The sequence below is a fragment of the Nicotiana sylvestris genome, chromosome 7, assembly GCF_000393655.2.
Source record: "Nicotiana sylvestris chromosome 7, ASM39365v2, whole genome shotgun sequence".
Taxonomy (NCBI): Eukaryota; Viridiplantae; Streptophyta; class Magnoliopsida; order Solanales; family Solanaceae; genus Nicotiana; species Nicotiana sylvestris.
Genome location: NC_091063.1, coordinates 61474664 through 61484956, shown reverse-complemented (window position 1 = coordinate 61484956; position 10293 = coordinate 61474664).

Genomic DNA, 10293 nt, shown 5'->3' with positions numbered 1-10293 from the left:
TTGTCTAGCCGGCTGAAAGCCAAGGCTAGATTGTGGAATTTTTGACTACTTTTCCTTTCTGCACTTTGTTTCTCTACTGGTATATCCTAGTTAATTTTCAAGCATCAACAACAACATGTTCCTTTAAGTTGTTCCGATTTCTTGCCCTCTTGCCTGCTTCTGCTTATGTTTCTGCAATCAAGCTGTATTATTAGCATGCTGTAATATTCCCCATTCCCCTTAGATCAATGCTTCCCTTATGTGTGCACTTGTTGACTTATGAATCCCAAACCCCCATATCCCCTCTATGTGTTTATGTTCTCTGGCTAGTTTGTGGGCATGCCAGCATCATCTATTACTGTGCATGACACAACCTGACCCTTTCTGGGGTCATATGCTTCATACAATGTATTTCCAAAATCCCTTGACCCCTTTGTGTAACTACTAATTCTATGTAGTTTGAGTTTTACTACTACTATTTTCAAATCACCCTTACCACTTACTATTTCCCAGTACAGTTTTAAACAAACAATTGTTTTACTATGTTCTGCATTGCCACTATAATCTTAGAACCTAGGTTCTGCCTCTCTTGTGTGATCCTTGCCTTGGGACCCTTGAGCTCCCTCTGAACTTGGAAACATAAGGGCTAGCCCTTCCACACTGCACTCATCTCTGTCTGGTTATGCAACCTAGGTGTAAGCACTGCCCGGGGTCCCTTGAGACCCTTAGGGAACTTTGATACACCTAGGTCTGAGAAATGATGTGAGAATATTGGCATTTGAGGTGGTTTATTCCATAACTCATAGACGAAGTCAGAATCAGGCTTCCTATGGTTGTAACTTCTTATTTCACACTTTTCTGATGTAATTCAGTCATTTTTGGTCTGTAATAGTTTGTAACAAATATTGGGTTTGGCTAGTGAAAGTGAGGGGGTGATTATGCATGGTTTATCTATTAGAAGGGTAAATAACATGCCTATAGGGTCTGTTTAATAAACTATGCATGTTTTACTTCCACACTTAGACACCATGCCTATAGGATCTAAATGGCTATTATGGCATCATACCTACAAGGTTAAAATCAGCTTTGAAATTAGATGTCATGTCTATAAGATCAAAATCATTTTTTTTACAGAAATCATGCCTATAGGAATTTCGCTGTGATCAAATAAATCATGCCTGCTTCATTTCATGTTCAATTAGATAACATGCCTATAGGACCAAATTAGCCTTTAATACTTAGATACCATGTGTGTAGGAATTAAAATCAACTATAACAGAGATCATGTCTATAGGATCCAAAACCAGTTTAGTTAAAAAATCAAGTTGACTCGTATTGTTCTGAATTAGTTTAAGCAACCTACTCCTTTTATTAATACGGTTTAGAAACCATCCTATAGGATCCAAATCTCCCATTTTTTTAAAAAAATCAACCACTGTTCTGTTGCCTTCTTAATCATTAATAGATATTATACTTATAGGACACTACCAATACATACTTAGGCAAGCCCTAGGTAATAATGATAAAACTGAATCCGCCTTTGTTTAATTAGCAATTGCTACAACTAGTAGGCAGGCCTGATTCGGACTTCTTATCTGAGTTATGTAATAAATTGGTCTGCTTTGACAATTAAAACATCCTGCCTTACTATCTTTAAATTATGACCCTAACTGTGTTTGAGTCGTTCTATTTACGTGCGTTGTCTGCGGAGGTATATATGAGCCTCTAAATTGTTTATATGTTTTCCCTAATATGTAGTCCTACGTGTTTTGTATGTCACCTTAGCCTTTTGCCTTTAAAACCTAAGAGTCAGCCTAAAATCCTCCCTCTTATAGAAATATTAGTCTTAAATTCCTCCGGAACTGATAGGAACGGGACGAGTAATAACATTCAATAGAGGTTGAGACCAATTCGCGCTTTAATACCTTAATGGGGTGGGAAGGGCAGATATGGATATGATGACCGGTTCGTTAATACCACATGTATCCCCTCAACTAAGGAGTGTCTTATCGGGTATCACATTGATGTGATCCATATTATAAATAAACCTAGGACCCCCTTTCCTTTTACATTCCCAAGTATTTTTCAAAATTTGCCTTTTAACAGTTGTTTTCAAACTCTTATGTGTTTAAACTTAAATCCTTTACTGCTTGAGCCTATACCTGTCTATTTTGTACTTGTACAAAATTCAGAAAACTGTCCGACCGGGAACCGCACTAGTGGATCCTGAGGGGTTCCTAACACCTTCCCTTTAGGATATTTTCAAGCCCTTACCCTATTTCTGGTTATCAAACAAACTTAGAAATGAACCTTATAGGTGTCCTAATGCACCTTAAATCATTAGGTGACGACTCTTCAAATGCAAACCTAGTTCCCAAAAGGAATGAGTTGTCCTACCCCAAAAATGTCATAAACTCGATTTTCCGATGCAAAGAGGAAAACAAAGGGGTGCGACTCATGGCAACTCTGCTAGGGATTTTTAGGCTTTTACCATTTCGGATTGTTCTTGTGAATTTTACCTCCTTATGTGCAATTACTTGTTTAATTCCTTTAAGCATTTAATATCCTTTCCAACTGCAAAACTGACATATCTTCCTTGTTTATTTCCTTTATTGCTGCTTTAAATTATGAAATTACTGAATTTATCGCTTTCTTAACATGAAAATACGTGCCAACATGTTTTAATTATTGCATAATCATGCTCAACATCATACTCCACTCGCGCCAAACAAATACTATAGCAACACTTATAATGAGTGGTTGCGCTCTTCCTATATCATTACCCCCTAAATTCGGAAAGGCATATTTGCGGTAAAACCAGTCGATCAGCGGTGCAGTCGACGGTTTCGTGCCTTCCCCCTTGAGTTGTCCGCTCAAGGGTACCAGTCTAAAACCCCATAGAAATCATTACTCTGTTCAAATTGTGCATGCATCATGGTCAAACCTAGCCGGGTCAGTTATATCGTCCACATAATGATCCTTTTAAGATAGTTCTGTCCAAAGTCCACTGGTTTTCCCTAAACCCAAATGGACATCGTTACGTTCTATGCATTTATTTGGAGAACTAAATGCTTCATGCTAATTATTGGTATTAAATAGTCAAGTCTGGTGGGGGTAATAGCCTAACCTTATTTGTTTTGCAGAAATATGAGGCACGAAGTCCCTAGATTCGGCATGGTCACCAACATCCACCCAAGACTGCTAAGCTGGTGGAAAGATCTCCACTCTAGTGATCAAACTCTCATCCGAAAATATCTGGGAAATCTACCATCCCTTCTGGTGATCCAACCTAACAACAAGATCATAGAAGCTGCCACACTATTTTGGGATTGTGAAAGGGCTGTATTCCACTTTGGGGATATTGAAATGACACCCTTGCTAGAGAAGATATAAGGATTGGCCGGTCTAGTGTAGGAAACTCTATGTTTTTTAATGCCTGAGAACCGCAAGGGCAGGAGTTTCCTCAAAATGATGGGTCTGAAGAAGAACTGAGAATTGACATGCCTAAAGGAACCCTACATCCCTTTTGACTATTTGTATGAAAGGTACGGTCACAGCAAATCCTACCGTACCTACCCTGACGAGTTTGCCATCACATCCTTGGGGCATATTCACCATATGGTTTTCGTCTTCATGTTTTGTTTCCTGGGGCTGATCGTATTTCCGATGAAGAAAGCAAGAATCTATACCAGGCTGGCTATGGTAACCAAGACACTAATGGAAGGGATTGGCGGGCATCCATTCAACATCGTGCCCATGATCATTGCAGATATATATCGAGCCTTGGAGAAGTGTCAACATGGAGCAAAATACTTCAAAGGCTGCAATTTATTACTCCAACTCTGGCTCATGGAACATCTCCAAATGGGCGAATACCGACAAGAGATTCAATGAAGGGACTGGGATGATCACTTCTCTTTCCATCATCCAAATCGAATGATTTACATCCCCAATATGTTCGCTTAGCCGGAGGATGCCAAAGGATGGGTTGAGCTATTTGATAATCTGACGGAGGAACGGGTCCAATGGATGTTCGAGTGGTTTTCAACTGAGGAGTTCATCGCCTGATCCAGAGATGCACCTTTTCTGATACTGATCAGTCTGAGAGGAACATACCCTTACATCCCTCTCCGAGTTATGAGGCAAGCTGGTAGGAAGCAGGTTATACCCAGGGTCGACAAGATGAGTCATTTCCGGGCTGACTTCCAGAATGATGATAGTCCTTACAAGTGCCAAGATCAGCATAAGTGGCACTACAAGATCATAATGGGGAGAGAATCCACCGAGCCAGACATGTATCATGCTGGTTATGCTCCTCTTTACCCCGGTTGGTTGGAATACAATCATGGTGGTCGGTCCAACTAGGGTTTACTCGAGGTCACAGGATTATAGATGAAAGGGCCGAGGCACAGGTCAAATACAATCAACTGCGCAAAAGGGTCTGGGAGTACAAAAGCGAATACCACGAGATACAAGAGTCCAACCAAAAGCTGATTGAGGAATGGAAGGACATGGCTGTCAGTGCCAATAAGCGACTAGGATACTTAGAGCGAGGCATAGTGGAATTAGAGAGAAAGTTTCTCAAAAGGGTCGAAGATTGTCAAAATACTGAAGGGGCCGAAGGCGGACATCTAGTCAGAGCCAACCTATTGCTAGGGCTTCGCGAGTTGGGAAGTTGTTCGACGGAGCCAAGGATGCCGAATCTAGGGAAGGTCCTTCCTAGACCAAATAGATAGGAGTTCATCTTTTCGCTTTAAAAATTGTAATAAGTCCCATGGCCATTATTGACTTTTATTTCCTATTTATTTATCAATTTGGGATTCATCTACTTTTTATCAGTAAAATGAGACATTTAGCACCCTAAGTTCTCCAAATCAATTTGTCGCTAGGCCTACCTCGGACAAAAAGATGCCCCAAATTAGGACACGTTTACATTCCCGTACTATGTGTTTAAATATTGCAATAATTCCTATATTCTTCACTATCTTGATTACCTTTTGTTTTTATTTTTATTTTTATTATTCCCCTCCCCAAAGGTTAGTTCGTGCACTCTAGCAACATCATCCTATTCCACGAGATCCAGGGACCCTCCACCCACTCCTCCTCTTAGTCCCATAAAAAACAAGAACAAAGGCAAGACGGAAGATTTGAACAATGTTAGAAAGGAGAATCCAACTGAACGGGTAGAGGCCATTAATAGCCATGGTACTCAGGTTCATCAGGAGAATGTATCCCAGCTTGAACAAAAGTTGTTGAAATTCCAAGAAGAGCTCGATCAGGTTCGGAATCTGGCAAGCCTGTCATTTTCCCTCACCACCCCAGATATAAATTTCGACAATACTCAAAACCCTACACCGCCTCAAAACATCCTAAAGCAATAGAATCATCCCGCTCCTCACCATCACACTATTCCACCAAAAACCCAATGCAACACCTGCCATACTCCAAACAATACTCCGCTACTCATCTAGGAACCCCAAAACTCCACAAACGACCACTTTCACACCGACCATAACACCCCTATCTATGTGGAGACCATGCCACACTCCACCCAACCTATCTCAAGAACACTTGAGTTGGATGAAAAGGATCTGCTTATCAGAAACCTGGCTGAGGAACTTAAGAAATTGACTAGCCGTATTCAGGGCGTTGAAGGAAGTAAATGAATTGAGGGGCTGAACTACGAGGATCTTTGTATACAACCCGATGTCGAACTACCAGATGGGTACAAACCTCCTTAGTTTGAGATGTTTGATGGTATGAGTGATCCAAGGGTCCATTTGAGGACGTACTACGACAAGCTGGTTTGAGTAGGGAAAAACGAGAGAATCCGCACGAAGCTGGTCATGAGGAGTTTAAAAGGTGATGCATTGTCCTGGTACATCAGCCAAGATCCAAAGAAGTGGTCAAGCTGGGTAAACATGGTGTCTGACTTTATGGAGAGGTTTAGGTTTAACACAAAGAATGCGCCGGATGTGTTATATATTCAGAATCTAAAGAAGAATCCTACGAAAACGTTTCTCGAGTATGCTACTCGCTGGAGGTCCGCAACCGCTAAGTTCAGACCTGTTTTAGAGGAGGAACAGATGAACAAATTATTTGTCCGGGCTAAGGACCCCCAGTACTATGAATGACTGATGATGATTGAGAGCCACAAGTTCTCCAACATTATCAAACTAGGTGAAAGAATTGAAGAGGGTATCAAAAGCGGAATGGTTACAAACCTCGAGGCCTTGCAAGCTACAAATAAGGCCTTGCAGTCTAGTGGTGTGTTTAAGAAAAGGGACGTAGGGGATGTGATGGTTGCACAAAGGACCAAATCTCCCATCAAATACCAAACTTACCCAACACCTCCACTCACATATCAGCCAACTCCAAACTACCAAGCACCCTCACCACCAACTTATCAATCACCTCCATCTCCCATATATCAACCTACTTCACCCAGATACTCCCAACCCGCTCATGTCTACCAAACCCATAATGCTCAACCATCCTACTATCAATCAACTCCTGCACGCCAAAACTTTCCTAGACCTCGACCTAATTTTGATCGCAAATCCACAACAATATATAGCCATTGCCGAACCCATTGACCAGTTGTACGAGAGACTCAAAGCTACTAGTTATGTCACCCCCATCACTGCTGTGACCCTTGAGAACCCTTCTCAGTGGGTTAACCCAAACAAATCCTGTGCATACCACTCCGGCATGAAAGGGCACACCATCATTGAATGTCGTTCTTTGAAAGACAAAATACAGTCCTTAATTGATAACAAGATCATTGTGACAAAGGAACCCTTACCGAATGTCTGCAACAAACCTGTGCCAGACTATAAGGGTGGAGGTATCCACTTGATTGAAATAGAAGATGACTGGGACCCCGAGGGATCAATCGGGTTGATCGTAGAAGGCGATGAACCAAAGAAGCCAATAGTTTCTCTCAATCCAATCATAGTCCAGATTCAACCATCTGAGGACACTGAGGTAAATATGTCTGTGCCACTTGAGTTTGAAGCAACATCATCTGCAAAGACACCAGCACCAATTGAGGTCGAGTTCATGTCTCCGGCAAATGCACCCACACCATTCGAGGTTACAGTTTTTTCACCCAAGGCACACGCTCCGTTCGGAGTAAGGATAGCCACACCGATCCTAATGGAAATGTTAACCATGACACCATTCCATACAAAGGTTGTACCCTGGGACTATACAGCCAAAGCAAGGAGGAAGGGCAAGGTTAGGTTCGAAGAGACTGTTGCAGCACAGGGTATGATAAGAACTGGTAGAGTCTATACCCCTGAACATCTAGTTGAGTCAAGCAAGCAGGCCTCTAATCGTCCGCCCCTTATTGAGATGGGTCTGGATGATTTTTGGAGAAATATACAGTCCAAGGAATACTTAGTCATCGACCAGTTGAACAAAACACCAGCATAAATCTCCATTCTTGCTTTGCTACAAAATTCTGAGGCACACAAGAAAGCTCTATTAAAGGTGTTGAGTGAAGCATATGTGCCAAGTAACATCACTGGCGTGGAAATGGATAACATGGTAGGACAAGTTTTGGAAAGCCATAAGATCACCTTTCAAGAAGACGAGCTGCCACCAAGCACTGCACATCACTGTGCAATGAAAAAACTATTTCATCACCAAAATCCTGATTGATAGAGGTTCCAGTCTCAACATTTGTCCGTTGGTAACACTAGAGAAACTATGTAAAGGACTGCACGAGATAAAATATAGAGAAATAAGTGTGAAAGCCTTCGATGGTTCTCAGAGGTCCACCATAGGTGAGATCGTTCTATGCTTACAAATGGGACCAACATGGTTTGATGTCAATTTCCAGGTAATAGACGTGCCAACATCTTACAACTTACTGCTGGGACAGCCATGGATTCATGCCACTGGGTCCGTAGCATCAACACTACATCAGGCAGTAAAATTTGAATGGAATCACTAGGAAGTGATCGTTCACGGCAATGGTAGCAACCCTATATATAGTCGCCAGACCATTCCGGCAATCGAGGGAAGAAAGAAGCTGGGTGGAGAGACTTACTACCACATTGAACGGGTAAATGCTGTTGACAAAGATAAATGGTAGGATAACAAAATTGAGAGTATACTGAATTGGAGCGGGTACAAACCTAGCAAGGGGATCGGCAAGAACCTCCAAGGAATCGCTAAGCTCATAAAACTCAAGAAGCATAGTACTACCTTTGGTTTGGGATATGATTACACTTGGGAAGAATTCAACAACTGGTCGCCACCATGGCGTGGTCCCTATTATCTCCTGGAGCAGCCAATGCCGCATCTGGAGCAGACTTTCCAACAGGCTACGAAGAATTTCTTCCTAGAAGATAATGACATGGACTGTAGTGTTGTTCTCGAGGAGGAGAGGGAGGAAGGCCCTTCCATATAGGTTGTGAGTAGAGAGGCACGCCTCAATAACTGGACCACCAGGACAACCAGAGCCCGACGAGCCTCAGGGTAGCAAGGCTGAACAAACATCATGCACTATTTTATTTACTAAATGATTTGCTTTTCGCATTTTTCAATTCCCGTAATAAGATCTCTAATGTTCAAAATAGTTATGCAATTTATTAAGGCATTTTTTTTCTTATGAATCAACACTCATTATTATTTTCTCTCTCATTACTTTACTTATACAGCATTATTATTACTTATCTTGATGAACCAATGACTCTGACATGCAACGAGACAACGCAACAAACAGACATTGATTCAAAGGAAGATGACATACCTGACGAGATTGTTAAAGTAGTTGAGAACTTCGAGAACAGACCTAAGTCCAACCTGGACGAGACAGGAATTGTTAACCTAGGAGATGCAGAAAATGTCAAGGAAACACGAATCAGCATTTACCTATCGCCATCAGAAAAGAAAGAATATACAGAATTTCTAAAGGAATGTGAGGACATATTCGCATGGTCGTATGATGACATGACTGGTCTGTGTACGTCTATTGTGGCTTATAAACCGCCAAAAGAACCGACATGTCAGCCGGTAAAGCAAAAGCTCAAAAGGTTCAAGCCTGATATGAGTTTGAAAATCAAGGAAGAAGTCACCAAACAGCTCAAAGCTAAGTTTCTCAAGGTAGTAGAATACCCGACATGGTTAGCCAACATCGTGCTAGTGCCAAAGAAGGATGGGAAGGTTGGATTTTGTGTCGACTACCGGGATCTCAACCGGGCCAGTCCGAAAGACGACTTCCCTTTGTTGAACATACACATCCTGATTGACAATTACGCCAAGCATGAGTTGCAATCATTTGTAGATTGTTTCGCTGGTTATCATCAAATCTGGATGGATGAAGAAGATGCTGAGAAAACAGCTTTCATTTTGCCGTGGGAAATGTACTATTACAAAATGATGTCGTTCCGCTTAAAGAATGCAGGGGCCACCTACATGAGGGCCATGACTACCATTTTCCATGATATGATACAAAAGGAGATAGAGGTATATGTAGATGATGTTATTATCAAGTTCAAGAAGGCCACTAACCACATGGAAGATTTGAGGAAGTTCTTCAATATATTGCGGAGGTACAACCTGAAACTGAATCCCGTGAAGTGCGCATTTGGAGTTACCGCTAGAAAATTGCTTGGGTTTATTGTGAGTCGCCGAGGAATTGAACTGGATCCATCAAAAGTCAAAGCTATTCAAGAACTACCACCGCCAAAGAACAAGAAGGATGCGATGAGTTTCTTGGGAAGGCTCAACTACATCAGCCGATTCATAGCCCAGTCTACAGTTATTTGTGAACCAATCTTTAAAATGTTGAAGAAGGACGTTGCCACCAAATGGATCGATGACTGCCAAAACACCTTCGACAGAATCAAAGAGTACTTGTCAACACCACCAGTCTTAGTCCCACCTGAGCCAGGTAGACCCTTATTACTATACCTTAAAGTGCTAATGGAGCATTTGGCTGCGTTGTGGGGCAGCATGATGAAACGGGGAGGAAGGAGCAGGCCATTTATTATCTCAGTAAGAATTTCACCCCGTGGAGGCCCGGTATTCTTTGTTGGAGCACACCTGTTGTTCTTTGACTTGGGTAGCTCAGAAGCTGAGAAATTACTTTTGTGCCTATACTACATATCTCATATCAAGAATGGATCCATTGAAGTACATATTTCAGAATCCCATACCCACCGACAAGCTAGCCAAATGGCAAATCCTATTAAGTGAGTTCGACATTGTTTACGTAACTCAAAAAGCTGTAAAGGAACAAGCACCGGCAGACCACCTCACTGAGAATCCCGTGGATGGAGAATATGAACCCCTAAAAACGTA